At 39.6% G+C, this 25,519-nt stretch overlaps 1 protein-coding gene across 1 annotated transcript in view; it reads left to right on the plus strand.

The window, feature by feature from the left end:
- Positions 1-25,519, plus strand: part of MOSMO (modulator of smoothened) — an 82,222-nt gene that overhangs the window by 43,069 nt on the left and 13,634 nt on the right. The gene's annotated exons all lie outside the window — the stretch shown is intronic.

Here is a 25,519-nt window from a genome sequence, read left to right on the forward strand (position 1 = left end):
ATCTCCTTTCAAAGAAATCGGAAGTTACATCAACTATACACAATTAAAAGATCACTATGAAAATTGCTGTTAAGCTCTTAAAACAACAGCAACAATAACAAAAACACACAGGAAGAGGAAGTATAGAGAAATTCTGAGATTATGCACTGAGCTTCACAGATGTTTTCAGGTGAAAACGAGGGCAAATGTGGTTGCTTCATTTACATGACCTCGGTTTTTTTTTTTTTACCTTTAAGTGAGAAGAAACTTCATCTACTCTGGCCAGGCATAAGAGAATTTGAAAAGAATGGAAAGGTCCAAAACAGCTGCTCTGGGAGATGCAACAGACTCACCGAGGAGGAATTTAAGCCCCTCTGAGGAGCATTGGGCCTCAGTGTGTAAAGACACACTCAGTGCAGGAGACACAGGAGATGTGGGTTCAGTCCCTGGTCAGGAAGATACCCTGAAGGAGGGAATGGCAGCCCACTCCAGTATCCTTGGCTGAAAAATTCCATGGACAGAGGAGGCTGGCCGGATACAGTCTAAAGGATCACAAAGAGTTGGACACCACTGAGCGGCTAAACATGCATGCACAAGCAGCATTAGGCTTCTGACTGGTGGACCTGACAGTTTTCAAAGTAAGAAATAATCCTAAAAACATGTTTCTTCTCTTGATAATTCATCATGACTCTGTCATCTGGAGATTTACTTACACCTTTTTTTAATGCTTTTAACCTATCTCACTTCATGGAATAATAAACTGCATATACAGAGTATTTTATAAGTATTTAAAATTTACCCTTCAACTCAAAAGATAGTTCCTGTATAATTTTCACTCATAATTACATTGATTTTCTCCATACTCAAGTTTTTATGGACTTTGATCACAATTCATATGGTGCTTGCCGGCATTTTACACATGGAGGGTCTTTATTTTCACCTGAGCACCAGAAATTACCAAGTGAATGTAGGGCCCTGGCCCAGGGCAAAGGAAACCAGTCTGCTCAGCTTTCTCTAGATTTGGATCCGTAGGAATCAGTTGAAACTAAGTGGGAGGAACACCTAGGCACTATGCTGTTTATACTGTATTTAACTTCCTAAATACTTCTAGCAACCCTGTATTATAATGTGTGCATGCGTGCCTGCTCAATCGCTTAATCGTTCTTGTCTGACTCTGCAACCCCATAGACTGTAGCCCGCCAGGCTTCTCTGCCCATGGGATTCTCCAGGCAGGAATACTGAGTGGGTTGTCAGTTCCTCCCTCAAAGGATCTTCCTCACCCAGGGATTGAACCTGAGTCTCTTGCATTGGCAGGCAGATGCTTTACCACTGAGCCACCCGGGAAGCCCATGTAGATAATAGAAGATCTCTATTTACAAATGAGGAGATAGCCTAAGATGCCTTGATTGCCTCAAATATGTATTCAGTTGAGGTAGGTTTGAGAAATTCTGAAATATCAATTCTCTAAAAATAGTTGTATAGAATGTAACCCCTTGAAAGGGTTTAGTTACCTATTCCCCAAGTTAGGTAGCCAGAAGTGTCTTGTTTGTATGAAACATCTTCTCAGTGTTAATAACTAATTTATTAAGCACTTCTGTGTATCACACATTGTCCTAAGCTTTTTATAATATTAAACTCATTTAATCTGCAGTAGCCTGTAAGATAGGTACTCTTTAGCATCTCCATTTTACAGATGAAGAAAGTAAGAGAGGGTAAGTTACTTGCCCGAAGCTGCAGAGCTAGTGACAGTACCCCAAACAGACTTACTATGGCTTACTATGCTGTTAGCCAGTATCCTGTGCTGCCCTTCACTGGCCCTCATGTTAAATAAGGATAGCTTTCAAACAGCTTAACAAGTTATTCTGCATTATCTGATGAACGTATGTTTAATAGCAATAATATAACTAAGTGAAAGGAAAGAATTTGGTGTTTGCTGTAATCTCTTATCACACAGTCAAGATTCTGTCTATCATCTGTAGTTAATTCAGAGTGTGAAGTTTGGGTATTTGAGAAAAATGCCGCATATTTTCTCATGACACTTTACCAGAGTGGGAAAAATCACAAGAAGAATAGTATTTGTGTTGGTATTTTTTACCTCCCCTTGTGGCTTGCAGGATCTTAGATCCTGGTCAGAGATTAAACCCAGGCCACAGCAGGGAAACCTCCGAGTCGTAACCTCTGGACCACCAGAGGATTTCCAGAAGAACAATATTTGGACTAGATCTCCCATGACATTTGTATTGGGTTGGCCAAAAAGTTCATTGTTCATTTGTGTTTTCCCATAAGATGTTATAAATAAATTGTATTGAATTCTCTAATGTTGGCTGTGGTCGTTGGTGGGTAGTATAATATTTGGTAACTGACAAAAAAGAATCCACATCATGGCTCACAGCCTTGTCATGGTGAAGGGCCTTGCGTAGCTCAGTGAAGCTATGAGACTTGCCCTACAGGGCCACCCAAGACATACAGGTCATAGTGAAGAGTTCTGACAAAAAATGTGGTCCACTGGAGAAGGAAATGGCAACCCACTCCAGTATTCTTGCCACGAGAACCCCGTGAATTGTAAAAAGAGGCAAAAAGATACGACACTGGAAGATGTGCACCACCTCCCCCCACCCCCCCGCCCCAGGTTGGAAAGTGTCCGGTTTGCTACTGGTGAAGAGTGGAGGGCAATTTCTACGAGCTCCAGTAAGAACGAAACAGCTGGGCCAAAGCAGGAATGATGCTCAGTTGTGGATGTATCTGGTGGTGAAACTAAAGTCCAATGCTGTAAAGAACAGTATTGCATTGGAATCTGGACTGTTAGGTACATGAATCAAGGTAAATTGGATGTGGTCAAGCAGGAAATGGCAAGAGTGAGAACACATTGCTCATAGCAAACACCCCTTTCCAGCAACATAAGAGCCGACCCAACACATGGACATCACCAGATGGTCAATACCAAAATCAGATTGATTATATTCTTTGCAGCCAAAGACGGAGAAGTGCTATACAGTCAGCAACAATAAGACCTGGTGCTGACTGTGGCTCAGATCAAGAGCTCCTTTTTGCAAAATTCAAACTTAAATTGAAGAAAGCAGGGAAAACTACTAGGCCATTCAGGTATGACCTAAATCAAATCCCTCATGATTATACTGTGAAGGTGACAAATAGATTCAAGGGATTAGACCTGGTAGAGTGCCTGAAGATCTATGAACAGAGGTTTGTAACACTGTACAGGAGGCAGTGACCAAAACCATCCCAAAGAAAAAGAAATGCAGGAAGTCAAAGTGGTTGTCTGAGGAGGCTTTACAAATTGCTGAGAAAAGAGAAGCACAAGGCAAAGGAGAAAGGGAAAGATATACCCGACTGAATGCAGAATTCCACAGAATAGCAAGGAGATATAAGAAGGCTTTCTTAAGTGAACAATGCAAAGAAACAGAGGAAAACAATAAAATGGGAAAGACTAGAGATCTCTTGAAAATGAGAGATACCAAGGGAACATTTCAGGAAAGGATGGGCATGATAAAGGACAGAAACGGTAAAGACCTAACAGAAGCAGAAAAGATTAACAAGAGTTGGCAAGAATACACAGAAGAACAATACAAAACAGGCCTTAATGACTCAGATGGCCAGGATGGTGTGCTTACTCGCTTAGAGCCGGACATCCTGTCACGTGAAGTCAAGTGGGCCTTAGGAAGCATCACTATGAACAAAGCTAATGGAGGTGATGGAATTCCAGCTGAGCTACTTAAACTCTAAAAGATAATGCTGCTGAGCTGTTGCACTCAACACGTCAGCAAATTTGGAACTCAGCAGTGGCCAGGATTGGAGGTCAGTTTTCATTCTAGTCCCAAAGAAGGGCAGTGCCAAAGAATGTTCAAACTACCATACAATTATACTCATTTCACATGCTAACTAGGTTATACTCAAAATCCTTCAAGGTAGGTAGGTTTCAGTAGTATGTGAACCAAGAACTTCCAGATACCTACAAGCTGTGTTTTGAAAAGGCTGAAGAACTAGAGATCCAGTTGCCAACATTCATTGGATTAGGGACAAAGCAAAGGAATTCCAGAAAAAAAATCTGCTTCACTGACTACACTAAAAGCTTTGACTGTATGGATCACTACAAACTGTGGAAAATTCTTAGATGGAAATACCAGACCACCTTACCTGTCTCCTGAGAAACCTGTATGTGGGTCAAGAAGCAGCAGTTAGAATGGACTGGTTCAAAATTGGGAAAAGAGTATGAGAAGGCTGTATATTGTCACCCTGTTGACTTATATGCAGAGGGTGTGTATGCTAAGTCACTTCAGTCATGTCCAACTCTTTGTGATCCTGTGGACTGTAGCCCGCCAGGCTCCTCTGACCATGGAGTTCTCTGGGCAAGAATACTGGAGTGAGTTGCCATGCTCCCCTTCCAGGGGATCTTCTGGACCCAGGGATCGAACCTGCATCTCTTATGTCTCCTGCACTGGCAGGCAGGTTCTTTAAACTAGCACCACGTGGGAAGCCCTACATGCAGAGTACATTATGCAAAATGCCAAACTGAATGAATTACAAGCTGGAATCAAGATTGCTGGGAGAAATTATCAACAACTCCAATATACAGATGGTATCACTTCAACGGCAGAAAGTGAAGAGGAACTAAAGAGCCTCTTGACGAGGGTGAAAGAGAAGAGTGAAAAAGCTGGCTTGAAACTCAACATTCAAAAACACTGAGGTCACTACATCACTCTACTTAACCCCCTGTATTGCATGTAATTATTTTATATTCTTAGGTTAATCATGTTTCCATTATAGCTTGCAATTGTAATTCAGTTCCATTCAGTTGGTCAGTCATGTCCAACTCTTTGCGACCCCATGGACTGCAGCACCCCAGGCCTCCCTGTCCATCACCAACTCCCTGAGTTTACTCAGACTCATCTCCACTGAGTCAGTGGTACCATCCAACCATCTCATCCTCTGTCGTCCTCTTCTCCTCCCACCTTCAGTCTTTCCCAGCATCAGGGTCTTTTCCAATGAGTCAGTTCTTTGCATCAGGTGGCCAAAGTATTGGAGCTTCAGCTTCAGCATCAGTCCTTCCAGTGAATATTCAGAACTGATTTCCTTTAGGATGGACTAGTTGGATCTCCTTGCAGTCCAAGGGACTCTCGAGAGTCTTCTGCAACACCACAGTTCAAAAGCATCAATTCTTCGGCGCTCAGATTTCTTTATAGTCCAACTCTCACATCCATACCTGACTACTGGAAAAAGGATAGCTTTGACTATATGGACCTTTGTTGGCAAAGCAATGTCTCTACTTTTCAACATGCTGTCTAGGTTGGTCATAACTTTTTTCCAAGTAGCAAGTGTCTTTTAAATTCATGGCTGCAATCACCATCTGCAGTGATTTTAGAGCCCAAAAAAATGAAGTCTGTCACTGTTTGCATTATTTCCCAATCTATTTGCCATAAAGTGATGGGACCAGATGCCATGATCTCAGTTTTCTGAATGTTGAGTTTTAAGCTGACTTTTTCACTCTCCTCTTTCACTTTCATCAAGAGGCTCTTTAGTTGGTCTTCGCTTTATGCCATGAGGGTGATGTCATCTACATGTCTGAGGTTATTTGGTATTTCTCCCAGCAGTCTTGATTCCAACTTGTGCTTAATCCAGCCTAGCATTTCTCTTGATGTACTCTGCATATAAGTTAAATAAGCAGGGTGACAGTATGCAGCTTTGACGTATTCCTTTTCCTATTTGGAACCAGTCTGTTGTTCCATGTCTAGTTCTAATTGTTGCTTCCTGACCTGCATACAGATTTCTCAAGAGGCAGGTCAGCTGGTCTGGTATTCCCATCTCTTGAAGAATTTTCTACAGTTTGTTGTGATCCACACAGTCAGAGGCTTTGGCGTAGTGATTAAAGCAGAAATAGACATTTTTCTGGAGCTCGCTTGCTTTTTCCATGATCCAGCGGATGTTGGCAATTTGATCTCTGGTTCCTCTGCCTTTTCTAAAACCTTGAACATCTGGAAGTTCATGGTTCACGTATTGCTGAAGCCTGGCTTGGAGAATTTTAAACATTACTAGCGTGTGAGATGAGTGCAATTGTGCAGTAGATTGAGCATTCTTTGGCATTGCCTTTCTTTGGAATTGGAATGAAAACTGATCTTTTCCAAAAGTCCTGTGGCCACTGCTGAGTTTTCCAAATTTGCTGGCATAATGAGTGCAGCACTTTCACAGCATCATCTTTCAGGATTTGAAATAGCTCAACTGGAATTTCATTACCCCCACTAGTTTTGTTTGTAGTGATGCTTCCTGAGGCCCACTTGATTTCTCATTCCAGGATGTCTGGCTGTATGTGAGTGAACACACCATCATGATTATCTGGGTCATGAAGATCTTTTTTGTACAGTTCTTCTGTGTATTCTTGCCACCTCTTAATATCGTCTGCTTCTGTTAGGTCCATACCATTTCTGTCCTTTATTGTGCCCACCTTTGCATGAAATGTTCCCTTGGTATCTCTAATTTTCTTGAAGAGATCTCTAGTCTTTCCCATTCTATTGTTTTCCTCTATTTCTTTGCACTGATCACTGAGGAGGGCTTTCTTATCTCTCCTTGCTATTCTTTGGGAATATATACCCATCTGCATTCAAATGGGTATATATATACCCATGCAGATATACCCATCTGCATTCAAATGGATATATCTTTCCTTTTCTCCTTTGCCTTCGCTTCTCTTCTTTTCACAGCTATTTGTAAGGCCTCCTCAGACAACCATTTTGCCTTTTTGCATTTCTTTTTCTTGCTGATGGTCTTCATCCCTGCCTCCTGTACAATGTCACGAATCTCCGTCCATAGTTCTTCAGGCACTCTGTCTATCATATCTAATCCCTTGAATCTATTTGTCACTTCCACTGTATAATTGTAAGGGATTTGATTTAGGTCATACATGCTCTAGTGGTTTTCCTTACTTTCTTCAATTTAAGTCTGAATTTGGCAATAAGGAGCTCATGATCTGAGCCACAGTCAGCTCCCTGTCTTGTTTTTGCTGACTGTATAGAGCTTCTCCATCTTTGGCTGCAAAGAATATAATCAATCTGATTTTGGTATTGACTATCTGGTGATGTCCAAGTGTAGAGTCTTCTCTTGTGTTGTTGGAAGAGGGTGTTTGTTTTGACCAGTGCGTTCTCTTGGCAAACTCTTGTTATCCTTTGCCTTGCTTCATTCTGTACTCCAAGGCCAAATTTTCCTGTTACTCCAGGTGTTTCTTGACTTCCTACTTTTGAATTCCAGTCCCGTATAATAAAACAGATATCTTTTTTGGGTGTTGTAGAAGGTTTTGTAGATCTTCACAGAACCGTTCAACTTAAGCTTCTTCAGCGTTACTGGTCTAGGCATAGACTTGGATTACTGTGATACTGAATGGTTTGCCTCAGAAACAGATCATTCTGTCATTTTTGAGATTGCATCCAAGTACTGCATTTCAGACTCTTCTGTTGACTATGATGGCTACTCCATTTCTTCTAAGGGATTCTTGCCCACAGTAGCAGATATAATGGTCATCTGAGTTAAATTCACCCATTCCAGTCCATTTTAGTTCACTGATTCCTAAAATGTCGACGTTCACTCTTGCCATCTCCTGTTTGACCACTTCAATTTGCCTTGATTCATGGACCTGACATTCCAGGTTCCTTTGCAATATTGCTCTTTACAGCATAGGACTTTACTTCCATCACCAGTCACATCCACAGCTGGGTGGTGGTTTTGCTTTGGCTCCCTTCATTCTTTCTGGAGTTATTTCTCCACTGATCTCCAGGAGCATATTGGGCACCTACCGACCTGAGGAGTTCATCTTTCAGTGTCCTATCTTTTTGCCTTTTCATACTGTTCATGGGGTTCTCAAGGCAAGAATACTGAAGTGATTTGCCATTCCCTTCTCCAGTGGACCACATTTTGTCAGAACTCTCCACTATGACCCGTCCATCTTGGGTGGCCCTACACAGCATGGCTCATAGTTTCATTGAGTTAGACAAGGCTGTGGTCCATGTGATCAGATTGGTTAGTTATCTGTGATTATGGCAATTGTAATTATCTTTTATTTTTTGTGTGGCTATTGATTGTGACAATTGATAAACATCTTTTACTATTGTGATAATATAATAAGTATTGTTCAGTTAATACCACTGTATCATGATTCTTCAACAGAAAATAGTAGAATTGTATATCACTAAAACTTCCTTTAATAGAAAAACTTAGCACCATTTAAAATCCGCATGCATAACAGAATGATCTTGAATTTTTTAAAAAATACAGATGCCTCCAGGTATGTTTCTAATGAGCAGCCATGTTTAAAAACAACTAGACTATATGATGATCTTTTATTTTTATCTAATTTGTTTCACTTTTCCTATTTTACATTCAGTGTTCTCATTTTATTTATGTTTTCAAATCTCTCCATATCTTTATTTTTGTTATTGTTCTTTCTCAAGCCTAGTAGAAAAGCTTGTGTCTTTGTATATATAATATATATTTTAAAACATTTATGAAATTTTGCCTAGCTAACAAATTTTATGACATTTTGATTCCACTTTTTTGACTTAGTGTGAATAGAATGCTAGATTTCTAATATATGTTCACTCAAAATTTTTATGTAGTTCCATGTATTTTAACATCTAGTATTACTGCTAAAAATCTAGAAAATTTATAATCTTAGTGATTAAAAAAATTGAATGAGTCTTGAAACTTCTAATGCAGTTCTGAGAAAACAGAGAAATACTATGTTATACAAAAAGAAAAAGTAGTTAACGGGTGATATAGTATTACTAACTAAAGTACAGGTTTTGTTCAAATTTCACAGAATTTTACGCTCATGTCCATTATTTGTTTTCATACCGTATTTAAGACTCCATATTATATTTAATTGTGTTGAGCAGCTTCAGCTACATGCAGCAAATTCTGGTAAATTCTCTTCATTTTTATTCTTTTACAGATATTTTCTAATTTTCCTTATTATGACTTCTTAGATACACCCATTACTTAAATTGGATATTTAATTTCCAAATGCATGGGGTGGATATTGTTTAAATTATCTTTAATATTAATTTCTCATTTTGATAGTAATTTCTCATTTAAATGCTTTCTTCTCTGCAATTACCCTCTGTTTTTTTCAGTCTAACTTAAGGCTTTCAATAGCTAAGTCAAAGATCTCTCTTGGTAAATGTCACATTGACTTGAAAATATGTGGGTTATTTTCAAATATCTTTTGATACTGATTTCTAACATAATTCCGCGATGATGAGAGAACTGACTCTGTATGATTTCAGTATCTTTCTCAGTTCAGTTCAGTTGCTCAGTCGTGTCCGACTCTTTGCGACCCCATGGACTGCAGCACACCAGGCTTTCCTGTCCATTACCAACTCCCAGAGCTTGTTCAAACTCATGTCCATTGAGTTGGTGATATCATCAGCCATCTTACCCTCTGTCATCCTCTTCTCCTGCCTTCGATCTTTCCCAGCATCAGAGTCTTTGCCAATGAGTCAGTTCTTCGCATCAGGTGGAACTGATTGGAGAACTCCAATACTTTGGAGCTTCAGCTCCAACATGAGTCTTTCCAATGAATATTCAGGACTGATTTCCTTTAGGATGGACTGGTTGGTTCTCCTTGCAGTCCAAGGGACTCTTAAGAGTCTTCTCCAACACCACAGTTCAAAAGCATCAATTCTTCAGCACTCAGCTTTCTTTATGGTCCAACTCTCACATCCATACCTGACCACTGGAAAAACCATAGCTTTGACTATACGGACCTTTGTCGGCCAAGTAGTGTGTCTGCTTTTTAATATGTTCTCTAGGTTTGTCATAGCTTTTCTTCCATGGAGCAAGCATCTTTTACTTTCATGGCTGCAGTCACCATCTGCTGTGATTTTGTGGGACCAGATGCCATGATCTTAGTTTTTTGAATGTTGAGTTTTAAGCCGACTTTTTCACTCTCCCTTTTCACCTTCATCAAGAGGCTCTTTAGTTCCTCTTTGCTTTCTGCCATAAGGGTGGTGTCATCTGCATATTTGAGGTTATTGATATTTCTTCCAGCAATCTTGATTCCAGCTTGTGCTTCATCCAGCATGGCATTTCACATGATGTACTCTTCATATAGGTTAAATCAGTAGGATGACAATATACAGCCTTGACATACTCCTTTCCCAGTCAGTACCTTTAGACCATGAAATTTTTGCACCTTGTTTTATGTCCCTGGATATGATCCAGTGTCTCCTAGTTTACAGTCTGTGGGTACTTGAGTAGAATGTGTATCCTGCTGTTGTGCAAAGATTGTATAAATGTTAATTATATTGAATTGGTTCACAGTGCTTTTCACATCAACTGTATCCTTCTACTTTTCTGTATATTGCTTCTATTAATTTTTGAGAGTTTGTTACTGAAATTCCAACTAAAAATCTTAATTTATCTACTTAAAAATAATTGTAATATGTAGTGGAACTATATGTAACCTTGTTCTGTATCTTCCAAGTCTCCTATAAATGTGTTATCATACTTTCATAATTTAAAAAGATTAAAATAAAACTAAGATCATGGCATCTGGTCCCATCATTTCATGGCAATTAGAAGGGGAAAAGGTGGAAACAGTGACAGATTTTCTTTTCTTGGGCTCCAAAATCACTGCAGACAGTGACTGCAGCCATGAAATTAAAAGATGCTTGCTCCTTGCAAGGAAAACTGTGACAAACCTAGATAGCATATTAAAAAGCAGAGACATCACTTTGCCGACAAAGGTCCATATGGTCAAAGCTATGATTTTTCCAGTAGTCATGTATGGTCGTGAGAGTTAGACCGTAAAGAAGGCTGAGTGCCAAAGAATTGATGTTTTGAACTGTGATGCTGGAGAAGACTCTTGGGACTCCTTTGGACAACAAGGAGATCCAACCAGTCCATCCTAAAGGAATTCAGTCCTTAATATTCATTGGAAGGACTGTTGTTGAAGCTGAAGCTCCAATACTTTGGCCACCTGATGCAACAAGCTGACTCACTGGAAAAGACTCTGATGCTGGGAAAGATTGAAGGCAAAAGGAAAAGGGGGCGGCAGATGGACATGAATTTGAGCAAACTCCAGAAGATAGTGAAGGACAGGGGCGTGGCATGCTATAGTCTACTGAGTTGCAAAGAGTCAGATGTGACTTAGTGACTGAACAACAACAAAAATGAATAGTTATTGGATCCTGAAAATAAAAATTTGTCTGCCCTCTGCATTTCTTAAATTTAAAAAGATTTTTGGTTAGTGTTTAAAAAATGTTATGATAGACGTATTTCAAGTTCTTAATAACCAAATATGTCTAGTGGCTAATATATTGGTTCAGGTTCAAGCTGACCAAGATGTCATTTTCAGAGTAAAATCTTCAGTCTTTTTGAAGGAACCTAGGTTGTCAGTAGTAATTTGTTCTGAGTTCTTTAATTCTTTTATTTGGGGCCTTGTGAAAAAAAACTTAAGTTTAGAAAAGTCCAGACAGCTCTGTTACCACCACGTGAAAAGTAGGAAGGTCAGGGATGTGGAATTTGAGTGCACAGGAGAACTAAAAGGACATGACCCCTGTTGAGGACTTTATTTCTCTATTTTTAATGGACTCTGGTTAACATAACTCCTGTGCCTTTTTTTTTTTTTTTAACTTTGATTCTCGTTTGGTAGTTATGTTCTATAAAGTCACTGCAAACGCTGGATTAGTAAATAGTGGATTATTGTCCCTAAGGGTTAGGTTACTGTGAGCCTATGGTCACATTTCATCAACCTGTCAATTCATTACCTAGTTTCATGTTTCTGTTTAAAGACGCCTTGCTGCTGCTACTGCTGCTAAGTCACTTTAGTCGTGTCCGTCTCTGTGCGACCCCATAGACGGCATCCCACCAGGCTCCCCCGTCCCTGGGATTCGCAAGACAAGAACACTGGAGTGGGTTGCCATTTCCTTCTCCAATGCATGAAAGTGAAAAGTGAAAGTGAAGTCCCTAAGTCGTGTCCAACTGTTCGAGACCCCATGGACTGCAGCCTACCTGACTCCTCCAGTCCATGGAATTTTCCAGGCAAGAGTAGTGGAGTGGGGTGCCATCGCCTTCTCCAAAGGACCCCTTAAGGATTCAATAAATCAATGATATATTAATATATAAATATTATACACTACTAATATATAATAATATAGTGCCAACTGCACTATAACTCGTGTCTGAACAGAGTGTATCTGACACATGTTTTTTCTCTGAAAGTCACACCACAGCCTCCCTGTGCTAGGAACACTAGGCAGCACTCGGGCATTATACTTGGGGGCCCTTTTAAACAGCCAGTTCCGGACTTCCTGAGGGTCTAGTGGTTAGGACTGCAGTTCCAATGTAGGAGGCTCCAGTTTGGTCCCTGGTCGAGGAACTAAGATCCTACCTACCCTGAAGCACAGCCAAAAAAATTAAAAATGAACAGTAAAGTCACCAGTAAAAACCTCACAAATGTAAAAGCATGGCATAAAGAGACCATGGAAAGGACACTTGCTTTCCATATGAGAGCTGAAGCAAGGCAGAGCATCACCTGGTTTGACTTCAACTGAGAATGTGTGTGTCACGTGACTCAGCGTTTTGCCATCCTGCACACATGCTGTTGTCTTTGGATGCCCACTAAAGTGCCTCAATTGTTGATTTGAGGGTTACAAATAAATTTTAGTGGGTGAGCATATTTGCAAGTTGAAATCTGCAAATAATGAGGATCAACTGTATGTGAATGCATTTTAAATTTTAAAGTGAAACTGAGAGAATTCCCTGGCACTCCAATGGTTAGGACTCGGAACTTTCACTGCTGGGGCCCACGTTCAATCCCTGAGGGGGGCAGCTAAAATCCTGCAAACCATGCAGCATGGCCAAAAAAAAAAAGAAAATACAGGTTTTCTTGCTCATATCTAACTTTCCTACCCCGCCCCACTCCATCTTTCCTTTCCAGAAGAGTGGTTACTCAGTTTCCTATGCATCTACATATATGTGTCCTTACAGAAATATGCATTTTTAAATAAATGAATCTCATGATACGTATTGTTCTATGGTTTGCTTTTTTCTCATGATGTCTTAAGAAATCTTTCCACACTAGTATGCACAGAATTATCTCATTCTTTTCAGTATTCTATGGTGTGTGTACTGTAATTAATTTAACCATTCCTCTATCCATCTGTGTTTAGGTTTCTTTCACTATTATAAATAATAATGCAATGAACATCTGCACCTTTTTCTTTGTATATGCAGAATTTTCTCTGGATTACATATGTAAAAATGAAACTGCTGGGTAAAAGGCAGCTTTGCTTAAAATTTTGCCAGAAAGGCAGTTGTATCAGTTGGGTCCTCTGGGAAGCTGGCGACTGAGACGGAATTAGAACTGCAAATAGTATTTGAGAATTAGTGCTTGTGAAAAACAAGGAAACAGACACGAAAGGTGAGAGACAGTGGTCAGAGCATGATACAGATCTATCAGAGTCAGCCAACTCAGTGGGACGCTCTGAAGTAAAGATTACCTTTTAGAGGAGTAGTGCTGTGTTGGGCAGAAATGGCTAGGCCCTCGAACTCCTTCATCCTGCGTTGTTGACCAGAGGCTTCTTAGGAAAAAAAAAACGGCTTGATCTTGAAAAATGAGGTGAATCTTAAAAAGTACTAACAGCTGTAGGCTAACTGCATTTGGGAGTTAAACTTCAAGGTGTTTTCAAGGGAAATCTAAGCAGTGTATTTCCAAGGCTGCTACTGCTGTATAATATAGCATTTTGTTGTTGTTGTTATTTATTCACTCAGTCGCGTCCAGCTGTTTTGTGACCCCATAGACTGTAGCCTGCCAGGCTCCTCTGTCCATGGGATTTCCCAGGCAAGAATAATAGAGTGGGTTGCCATTTCCTTCTCCAGGGGATCTTCTTGACCCAGGGATTGAACTCACATCTCCTGCATTGACAGGCGGATTCTTTACTGCTGAGCCACCCGGGAAGCCCTATAATATAGCATAATGGATAATAGTCTAGAGCCAAACTTCCTAGGTTCAGCATCTTTGTGTATGATTTTACACAACATCTCTGTGGCTCAATTTTTTCATCTATAAGCTGGAGAAATAATAGTACTTACCTCATAGTTTTACACGGACTCAGATCTGGTGGCTCAGATGGTAAAGTATCTGCCTGTAGTATGGGAGACCTGGATTCTATCCCTAGGTTAGGAAAATCCCCTGGAGAAGGGAATGGCTACTCACTCCAATATCCTTACCTGGAGAATTCCATGGACAGAGGTGACAGTCTACGGGGTTGCAAAGAGTCAGACACAACTGAGCAACTAACACACACATAGTATTATAAAGAGATGAAATGAGCTAGTTTATCTTAAGCACTTAGAATACTACCTGGGACATGTACTGCATAAGCATTAACTGATGTGGTTGCTGTTATTATTTCAAATTGGTCTCCCAAAAGACTGCACCACTTTTCTTCCCACCATCCCAACAGTGTGTAAATTAGTATTCACTTCCCCATACCTTTTCCAGTACTGGATAATACAAATTTTCTTAGTTTTTACCAATTTAATGGCCAACACATGGTATTTTATCTTAATTTGTGTTTGTTTTTTATGAAGTTGAGCTTTTTTTCTAGCCATCCCAAAGTCATGTGGGATCTTAGTTCCCTGACCAGGGACAAAACCTACGCCCTTGGCAGTGAAAACTTGGAGTCCCAACCAAAAGACGGCCAGGGAATTCCCTGAACATCTTTTCATCTTATTGGCCACTCTTCTGTTTGTATACTTGAAGTATTTAATTTTTCCTCTTTGATTTCTGGTACTTTTTCATATATTCCAAATATTAAACTGTCATATAGTTGAAAGTATTTTCTCCCAGCCTCACTTTGTTTTTCAGATTTATTTTTCATTATTATTTATGGTTTCTTTTGTCATAAAGAAGTTTAAAGGTTTTTTGAAGTATTTATTTATTTATTTGGCTGTGTCAGGTCTTGGTTGTGCCACTTGGGATCTTTCATTGATGGCGAACAGACTCTCCAGTTGCAGTGCTCGGGCTCAGTAGTTGCCACACGCAGGCTTGTTTGCTCTGCAGCATGTGGAATCTTAGTTCCATGACTAGGGATCAAACCCAGGTCTTCTACGTTGCAAAGCAAATTCTTAACCACTGCACCACCGGTGGTGGTGGGAAGTCCCTAAAGTTTTATCTTTTTTCTTTATGAGCTGAGGGTTTTGTGTCTTTTTTTTTTTTTTTTTTTAAGTCTTTTCAGGGTTATAGTTTTTGAGTTTTTTTTTTTTTATATTTAGCTATATATAATATTTTGAATTTATTTTTATCCATAATTTTAAATATTAACTTTTATTTTTTCCCCCAATAATGGGCATTGCCCCAGCGCTATTCATTGACTGGCACGTTTTTTTCCCTGATATTTTGAAATGCCACCTTTACCGTATTCTAAATTCTTGTATGTATTAGATCGGAAGATAGGGATATATTTTTGAAGGTTTTAATGTGTGTTGCCAAATTGCCCTGAAGAATACATTTAGAAATTTATCTTATTGGAGAATATCTTACTTCACCTCCTCAACCTGGTGTTTGTGTTTTTGTTTTTGTTTTTGTTTTTTTTTGCTGTAGCCAAAAAATAGAAATATTGTTTTGGTCTGCATTTCTTTGATTACTGGAAAGCATGAACTTTAAAGTATATGTACTTTAGATATCCTGTATGCCATCTTATATGAATTGCTTATTCATATCCTTTGTCCATTTTTCAATTTTGATGTTCAATTTCACATTGATTTGAAAGGACTCGCTATATATAAAGAATATTACCCCTTCATATGTATTGCACGTGGTTATTATTTACTTTTAAATTACAATCATGATCTTTTTCTTTATAGAATCTGACTTTGCATATATAGTTGAAGGGTCTTCCCCATTCCTAAGACCACACAGTCAACTTGAATATTTTCCTTTTTTAAAAAATAATTGTATTTATTTGTTTATTTTTGGTTGTGCTGGGTCTTTGCTGCTGCGTGGGCATTTCTCTAGTTGTGATGAGCAAGGACTATGGTTCGTTGTGGTTCCTTCTCATTGCTGTGGCTTTTCTTCTTGTTGAATGCAGATTCTAGGATACGTGGGCTTCAGTAGTTGTAGCATGTGGGCTCAGGAGTTGGGGCTCCTGGGCTCCAGAGTACAGGCTCAATAGTTGTGGCACACAGGCTTAGTTTCTCCGGGACACATGGGATCTTCCCGAACCAGGGATTGAATCATGTCTCTTACATTGGCAGGTGGATTCTTCACCACTGAGCCACCAGGGAAGCCCCATTTTCTTTTTTCTTTTTATTTTATGATTTTAGTTTTTATATTTCTGCTATCTTATTTTGATACAGGGTATTAATAGGAATCTATCTTAATTCTTTTCTAATTAGAAATTTATTTTTTTAACTTTCTAAAAAGTTCTTTTCTAATTCTTAATCCATTATTTCCATTGATTTCTAATGCCATCATATATATATTTGATCTGTTGAGGTTATTTGATTCTGTTTTATTGATTTATTGATTGAGGTTGTTTACATCTGTTTTGTGGCTGGAAAATGTACTTTGGAAAGAAAACACTCTGTGGAAGTATTTTCAAACACTTTAATTTTGGAAGTTAAAAGGAAATCCTCTCTTAAGCTAGAGTAAGTGAAGTGAAGTGACTTGGGTTCTGCTTGTGTTCCTTTATTCTGCCTTGTGGTCTTTAAATAGCACACTTCACTATATCTCTAGCACCAGAGGCTTTATGTGGTGATTTAAAATATTAAACTCCAAAAGAAAATAATTCCAGGATTTAAGAAACACTTCTTGCCAAGTGTAATTGAATGTTACTCTTTAGGTCTGATCATCTCTTTGACAAGAAGCAAGTTTGTTTTTTTTTTTTTTTCTAGCTTGCTTGCTTTCTTTTTTTTATTTTATTTTATTTTATTTAAAAAAAAAAAAAAGAAGCAAGTTTTGAAGGTAAACCTATCTCTAGAAAAAAAGCAGGAGTTCTCAGGATATCTGGGATAAAATATCTGTAGCTCAAATCACAGATAAATAGCTGATTACTTTAATATTTAAAGAGCTCTTATACTTCAGTAAGGGAAATGCAGTAGTTCCTGCCTTATCTCCCCTACAAAGGGGTATGTTCCAAGACCCCCAGTGAATGCTGGAAACTGCAGATAGTACTCCACCCTCTATCCTATGTTTTTCCCTATACATAAACACCTGTGTGATAAAGTTTAATTTATAAATAAGGCAAAGTAAGAGCATAAAAACAAGAACTAAAAGAGAACAATTATAACAATATATTGAGTAAAAGTTATGTAAATGTTATCTCTGTCTTTAACTTCAACATTGCCAGAATTCTTCATTTGCAGATACAACTTCTTTAGTAGTTTTTATATTCTTCTGTCCAGACCTATTCCTGGAGCTATGTAATCATCCTTTACTGGCAGTAAATGGCTTGGTACCATTTGTTTTAGGGAATCCTTTGCTGATGTTTTCCTATAGACTCTGTGCTTTCTGATGTAACACATTGCCATCAATTGGCAAGTTTTCTACCTACAAGTTTAATGCCTTTTCCATCTTAGCTAAGTACTTAACACACTATGGCCATAACTTATGCAGTTTGAGGTACAACAGCAAAAAATAGCATGAATTTCTCTTCCATCTTCACAGTTCACAGATAGAAGATTCATTCATACTATGGATCTTAGCAATTTTGGCATACAATTTTTTTTCTTACTGAAAACTGTCACCTTTCATGTAAAAGAAGCTCTTTATGGTTTCACTTTGGCATAGCCTAATTGGCAGCATCACTAGTCTTGTACTTTGGGGCTATTATTAAGTAAAATAAGGGTACCTGAATAGAAGCACTGGGATACCTCGACAGTCTGTTGGATAACTTACATGACCAAAAATCCTAAAGGAAATCAACCCTGAATATTCATTGGAAGGACTGATGCTGATGCTTGAGGCTCCAGTACTTTGGCTACATGATACAAAGAGCCATCTCGTTGGAAAAGACCCTGATTCTGGCAAAGTAGGAAAAGGGGATGACAGAGGATGAGATGGTTGGATGGCATCGTTGACTTACTGGACGTGAGTTTGAGCAAGCTCTGGGAGATAGTGAAGGACAGGGAAGCCTAGCATGTTGCAGTCCATGGAGTCACAAAGAGTTAGACATGACAGTGACTGAACAACAAGTGACTAACAGGCGGTAGCCCATACAGCGTGCGCCCACTGGACAACGGGATGATTCATGTCCTAGGTGGGCCAGAGCACGTCCTATGAGATTTCATCATGCTACTCAAAACAGCTCACAATTTAAAACTAATTGTTTATTTCATTTTGTTTTTCAGTCACTCAGTCATGTCTGACTCTTTGTGACCCCCAAAAATTTGAACAATTTTATTTAGTTTAGAATTGTTTACTTCTAGAATTTTCCGTTTAATATTTTTTGACTGCGGTCAACTGCAGGTAACAAACTGGAAAGCAAAACTGTGGTTAAGGGGGGAATACTGTATTCTAGCACACACATGACAGGTCTCAGAAGGGGAACAGAGAAGGGGCTTAAAGAATATTTGAAGAAATAATGACCAAAGTCTCTCCAGGTTTAATGAAAAACTTTAATCTCCACATTGAAGAACCTCAACAAATTCCAAGCAGGATAGACTCAAAGTAATTCACACCTAGCTACATCATAGTCATACAGTCCAAAGACATGAAGAGCATCTTGAAAACAGCAGGGGAAAAGTGAATCCTCATGTTCAAGGGATCCTCAAAACCATTAGCAACTGACTTCTCATCAGAAACCATGAGGCCAGAGAGCAGTGGGATGACACATTCAAAATGCTGCAAGAAACAGACTGTCAACTAAAAATTCTGCAAAACTATCCTTCAGAAACAAAAGAGAAATCAAGGTATTCTAAAAAAACAAAAACTGAGAAAATTCATCACAGACAGACTTGTCCTGTAAGAAATACTGAGGGGAGTTTTCTTCAAATTGAAATAAAAGGGCATGAGGCACTGTTTTGGATCCACTTGAAGAAATCCACCAGTAAAAGTAACTACAGAGGTGAATATAAAAGTCAGTATAAATGTCTTTTTGTGAGTAATCCTTTCCTCTTTAAAAGGTTCATTTATTTGTTTAGGCTGTGCTGGGTCTTCACTGCTTTGTGTGGGCCTTCTTCAGTTGCAGCACGCGGGGGACTGTTCCCCAGGCGCAGTGCGCAGGCTTTGCGTTGCAGCTGCTTCTCTTGTGTAGCACAGGCTCTAGGCGCTTGGGCTTCAGTAGTTGTGGTGCACAAGCGAGGTTGCTCTGCAGCATGTGGGATCTTCCTGGACCAGGGATTAAACCCGTGTCCCCTGCATTGGCAGGCAGATTCTTTTACCACTGAGCTACCAGGGAAGTCCTCTTTTTCTCTTTAAAATAGGGTAATAATTATAAAACTGTGTTGATGGGCTTACAGTATATAAAGATGTAATTTACATGGTAATAAGTACAAAAGAAAGGGAGATAATAGAGGGATATTGGGGCAAAAATTTTGGTATACTATTGAAATTAAGTTGGTAAATCTAATCTGTTGGGTTTTGTCTGAGATAAAATCCATCATTTTTAAGTGTACAATTCAGTGATTTTTAGTATATCCATAATGCTGTGCAATCATTGCCAATATCTAGTTCCAGAGTATTTGCATCAGCCCAGGAAAAAGAAACCCCGAACTTCCCAATTCCTCCTCCCTTAGCCCCTGGCAGCAACTAATCTCTGTCTCTGTGGATTTACCTATTTGTTATATTTCATATACATGAAATAATACGCCATATAGCCTTTTGTGTCTGGCTTTTTTGTAAACTTAACATAGGGTTTATACATGTAGCTTGTGTTAGTACTTTTTAAAAATTTTTTTGAATAATATTCTATGGATTTTGTTTATCATTTGATGGACATTTGGGTTGTTTCCACTTTCCTTGTTATTCTGAATAATGCTTTGGACATTCATATACAAGTTTTTGTGTAAATGTATGTATTCTAACTCCTGGGTACACTAATACACTTCAATTCTGACAGTAGCCACCTAGAGTTAGCACAGATCCCACAGATTAAGGGCTCTGTCTTCCACAAGATTGCCTCTAGTTCAGACACTGCCACAAGTTTGGGGTGAGGGGGCATTTCTCACCTCCTGGCTATAAATTTAGGATTTCCCTCAAGTTCAATAAAGAGACAGTTATAATGCTATGATTGGGGGCATGGAAGCATAGAGGAGCGATCCGCCCAGAATGGGAGTGTAAGAGCTTGTCGAGGAAGACTTGCCAGAGGTGACTTTTAAACTGTGACTGGGATTTGGAATTGTAGGTACTAACCGTTTGAAAGAGTAGTTTAAGCAGAGGGAACGCATATATGAAAGCCTGGTGTGCTCATGCTTGTTAGAGATGATTTAAGAATTAACTTAAGAACTTGAGCACCAAATATGAAAAAATGGGAAAAAAGAAGCAATATCATCCAGACTTTTGTAAGCCACTTGGACTTAATCGAAGAAACCGTGTATAGAAGACAAGTCCAACAAAGATCCCTAAGAAACACCGTGGCCGAGAACAAAGTGCCTGTGGAAAAAAAGAAAGACAAACCAGAGAGGCCAGAGGAAAATAAATAGAATACGGAGTCACTAAAACCAGAGGAAATGAAGTTATATCAGATGCTGCTAAAATATTGAGAAAAGACTTAGAAATATCCATCAAAGTCAGCAGAGTGGAATGAATGATGAACCTGGCAAGAGCTGTGCCAGGGGGTGGTTGGGGTAAAAGCCAAGCTACAGTAGATTAAAGGGTGAATAAGACTCAGGGAAGTGGAGATAGGAACTCTTGACCAGGCTCGGGGACAAAGGATGCTAGGCAGAGCAGACAGAAACACAGGCATGTTGAGACCAGAGGATGACTTGACATGATGGGGTGTTCTTGTTTTATAATAGGGGAGACTTGGGGGGCTTTCCTGGCTTTCCAGTAGTTAATACTCTCCATGTCTAATTCAAGGGGCATGGGTTTCATCCCTGGTCAGGGAATTAGGATCCCACACACCAGGTGGTGCAGCCAAAAAGTAAGAAGTAAACAGGTCTTAAAAAAAAAATAGGGGAGACTTTTGCAGTCCAGAAAAGAAAGAAAATAATGTTAGGCAAGCTCCCAGAGAAAGTAAGAGGGAATAGGATCCAAAACAAAGGTAGAAAGATGAATAAGATGAAAGAACAAGTATACACAGATAAATTCGTAAGTTCTCATGGTGAACAGTTAAGGAGTTGCTGTATGACGGCCCCTATCTTTTCTGAAAAGTAACAGACCAAGGCATCTACTGAAGTAATGGGGGGGCGGGGGTGTGGATCGTTCTCATATAGTGTGCAGTGGACTTGAAATGGGCACAGGAGAGAATGGGGAAGTGGTGCATTAGGGACATCTAATTTGTTTCTGGATAATACTGGCCCTGAGATAGTGATGGTTTCTCAATAGGAACTTACAGTGTCACCCCTCTGCTCTGAGCATCAGCATCCTGGAGGTAAGTGCAAGGGCAAAACTTAGATTGAATCAGGGTTATGGTTTTTGCCAGGTGGGTACAGTGAAAGGATAGAAAGGTGGTAATATGATGGATCAAGGACTCTCGGCTGGATAAGGGAAGAAGTGAAGATGGTAGGAGAGTGATGGATGCCAAGAAAATAGCAGAAAGTGCCAGGGAGATATAAGAACAGGTGGAAGTAACAGGAAGGGACACTGTTACTAAAGCAGACACTGGTGACTGGCCTAATAAACCTAAGTGTTATGTCACTAGGGTTTTCAGACACTGCCATTGTATGGTTCATTAGATTCCTCGTTTTACCTGTGCACTCTTTTTGGCCAGTTCACTATTTATAAGTACCCACCTCTAAAAGTGGGCTTCCCAGGTGGCTCAAATGGTAAAGAACTGGCCTACCAATGCAGGAGATGCAGGTTCAATCCCTGGGTTGGGAAGAACCCCTAGAGAAGGGAATGGCAACCCTCTCCAGTATTCTTGCCTGGCAGGCTACAGTCCATGGGGCCGCAAAGAGTCAGACCCAACTTTGCAAGTAAACAACTTCTTAAGGTAGAACCCAGAAATCACAGCTAATAAAAAAATAATCATCACTAGCAGTGCTTCTGGAGGAAAAAATTAAATATGTGAAGTTTTTAAGTTACCTGTGGACTATCATTTTCTGTGCTTGTGTCCCTACTCATTTAAAGTATGAGCTGCCGGGGTATGACTTACACAAGAAGGTGTATATCACTGCCCACATCGGGCTGCCCGGCTTCTTCTCACCTGCCTCCAGATTCTCCTAAATTTCCTCAACCAACCTGTCACTAAAACATAAAACTAAGTTTCAGTTTGGTTGGAATATTGTCCCTTACTTAAACAGATGCTCTTGAAAAGGGCAATATGTTAAACCTTTATCAATCATTAAGACCATTACGTTACTAGTAGGCTAGCTTGCCAAGATCAGATGTTTATATCCCCAGAGAGAAAGTAGAGTAAGAGATCCACATCAGTGGTAGCGATTGGGTGGGCCAGTTCCTTTCACTAACAAAGAGAGCCCCATGAGATGAAGAGAACACTTGTAGAAAGAAAATTCAAGGGGAAGATGGAAGAGGACAATGGTGCTGCTGCTGCTTGCTAAGTCGCTTCAGTCGTGTCCAACTCTGTGCGACCCTATAGACAGCAGCCCACCAGGCTCCGCCGTCCCTGGGATTCTCCAGGCAAGAACACTGGAGTGGGTGAAGAGGGCAATAGCAAACGTTAAATAACTTCACCGTTTTGTTCAAATTCAAACCTATATTGGAAAACCCAATCTGTGGCCAGTTTATTGAACGGTTACTGTACCCGATTTGCTCTGACGGATTGGTGGGTATGTGTGCCTTAGTGCTTTACAACTCCTGTGTTTCAGATTTTCTGTAACACAGCTTTTACACGTGGTGATGACGTGCCTTGTAATCATCCTCGTTGTAGCAACAGACGTGCTCAAACTGGCTGTGTTAAATCATTTCAGTAGTGTTTGGATCCATAGATGATGGGTGTCAAAAGCCTCCTCAGTTAAGATTCCCTACTTAACAGGAAATTACGACTTCTTTTTCTGTGTTTTGATACACCAGTGAGATACTAAGAGGCATATGGCATGCTATAGTTCCTGGTTTGATTTCCTTTTTCCTGTTGTGTGCAAGTCTTTTATTTGGCTAGACTGGTTACCTAGGAAACAGCTGCAGGGTAAAGATGGATTGGCTGTTTGGGAAATGGAATTACAGACCCCTTCAAGAAACAGAAGACCTGTTGGATAAAGCAAAAAATTAGTGAATGGCTAAGTGTATGCTTAATTTAGTGTGCTTCAAGAAATCACAGTGAGTTCTATAGAAAATTTAATTAATGCAATATGATTTTTAAATTTATTTTTTAATTTCACCAAATGTTTGTTAATTCCTGCTTTGTGCCCACTGCCGCAGGCCATTCTGAGGGCTTTCAGTGAAGTAAAACGTTCAGTTCCCTCATTTTCTGTTTGGGTCTAAAAGAAGCTACCTTAAAATCAAGTGCATGGGGCTTCCCTGGTGGCTCACTGATAAAGAATCCTGCTAATGCAGGAGACACAGGTTCGATCCCTGATCTGGGAGTATTCACATGCCACGGAGCAACTAAGCCCACGCACCATAACTATTGCGCCTGTGCTCTAGAGCCCAGGAGCCACAACTGCTGAAGCCTGCGTGCCCGCAGCTACTGAAACCAACTGCTGAAGCCTGCGTGCCCACAACTACTGAAGCCAACTGCTGAAGCCTGTGTGCCCACAACTGCTGAAGCCTGCGTGCCCACAACTACTGAAGCCTGCGTGCCCTGAAGCCACCACAATGATGAGCCTACACACCGCATCTAGAGAAAGGCCCACACAGGAATGAAGACCCAGCAAAGCCAAAAATAATAGATAAATAAAAGTTATTTTTAAAAAATCAAGTGCACAATTATGTGATATAGTCTATAAGTGTGTTCAGAGAGTTTGGAGGATGTAAAGGATCTTGGCTAGTCAGTGTGAGTGGTGGATTTGAATCTGCAGGTAGGAGATAATACTTTGAGGTAAAAGATGAAATTTAAAGACCTGGTGAAAGTTCGGGTATTCAGAGTACCTGAATTTACAACATTCAACAATAGCAGCACAATTACCCTTGCAGTTCCCTACATCCAGACAGCTTATGGAAAATATGTAACTCTGATATAAATTATATTGCCCTAGAGTCTTAGGAAAATGAATATTAGCAACAATGTTGACCCACCACTGTTTGCACTAACACTTGCATAATTTAAGAAAAAAATCTATTTTAACTGAAAGTGTGGCAGAGTATTAGTTTTGTAATCTCAAACCACTACAGAAATGTGGGCATGTAAAAGACATTCAATAAAATATTTGTGAGTTGATTTTCTTATATACAGTATACCTTCCTGTTAGTATTAGCTTTCTTTTCTTTCAGAATGTAGCTGTTGAATATTAGGTCTTGATTTGTAGTGATAAGGCCTTTTGTAAATATAGGAGCATAACTCCTCTTTCAAAGCTGAACATCTGTCAGGTTATCTCCATTTGATTTCTAGGAAGTATAGCTATCTCAATGGACTCGATGGTCATGAGTTTGAGCAAGCTCTGGGAGTTGGTGATGGACAGGGAAGCCTAGCATGCTGCAGTCCATGGAGTCGCAAAGAGTCGCACACGACTGAGCAACTGAACTAAACTGATAGCTATAATTTTCATTTTCTTACTTATTATCTTTGTATTCATTTGGTGTGGTGTGCCTCTCAGGAGAGGAGGAAAAAGCAGTCCTACTCAGAAAGCGTAACAATCTACAGGCACAGAAAATTAAATTTGAGTCCTCTTTGCCATGCCCATAAATGGAAAGTAAGAGGGGCAATAAAAGGATACTCTGAAATATTTTGAAGGAGAGATGTATTGAACCTACAGCCTCAAATATTTACCAGCAAAGAATAATTCTCAAATTTAAATTTCACTGTGCTGGCTGTTTAGAGTTACTGATGAAAGTGTCTTTGTACTGATATTTAAGTCGTGAAGAAAGTTGTTACTGTAATCAGAATCCATAATATTGAATTTTTCCAGAGGGTCTTTTATTCCCTGTTGTCTATTCTCACAGTAATTAGAGCTTTTATAAATGAAATAGTGACTACAGAGGGTAATTTGTTAGAAGTTTTTTGCTGAGTGATCAGGAATGGTTTCCTGATAGAAGTGCTTGAGCACTGCTGTGAATGCTTTATTTCCCAAATTACTATAAAATGGCTTGTCATAATAAGACACACTCTCTCCCCCAAGTTTCCTTTTCAAGAAAACTTTATAGTGTTTCATTTTAAGAACAATTACACAACTCTCTGCTACCTCCTCACCCCTGTTGTCGCACCTTTTCTGGTCTCAAGCAATTACCAGATACTGAAAAGGTTGGGCTTCCCCTGGTGGCTCAGTGGTAAAGAATCCGTCTGCCTGCCAGAGCAGGAGACACAGGTTCAATCCGTGATCT

The sequence above is a fragment of the Bos indicus genome, chromosome 25 (assembly GCF_029378745.1).
Source record: "Bos indicus isolate NIAB-ARS_2022 breed Sahiwal x Tharparkar chromosome 25, NIAB-ARS_B.indTharparkar_mat_pri_1.0, whole genome shotgun sequence".
In the NCBI taxonomy this organism is placed as follows: Eukaryota; Metazoa; Chordata; class Mammalia; order Artiodactyla; family Bovidae; genus Bos; species Bos indicus.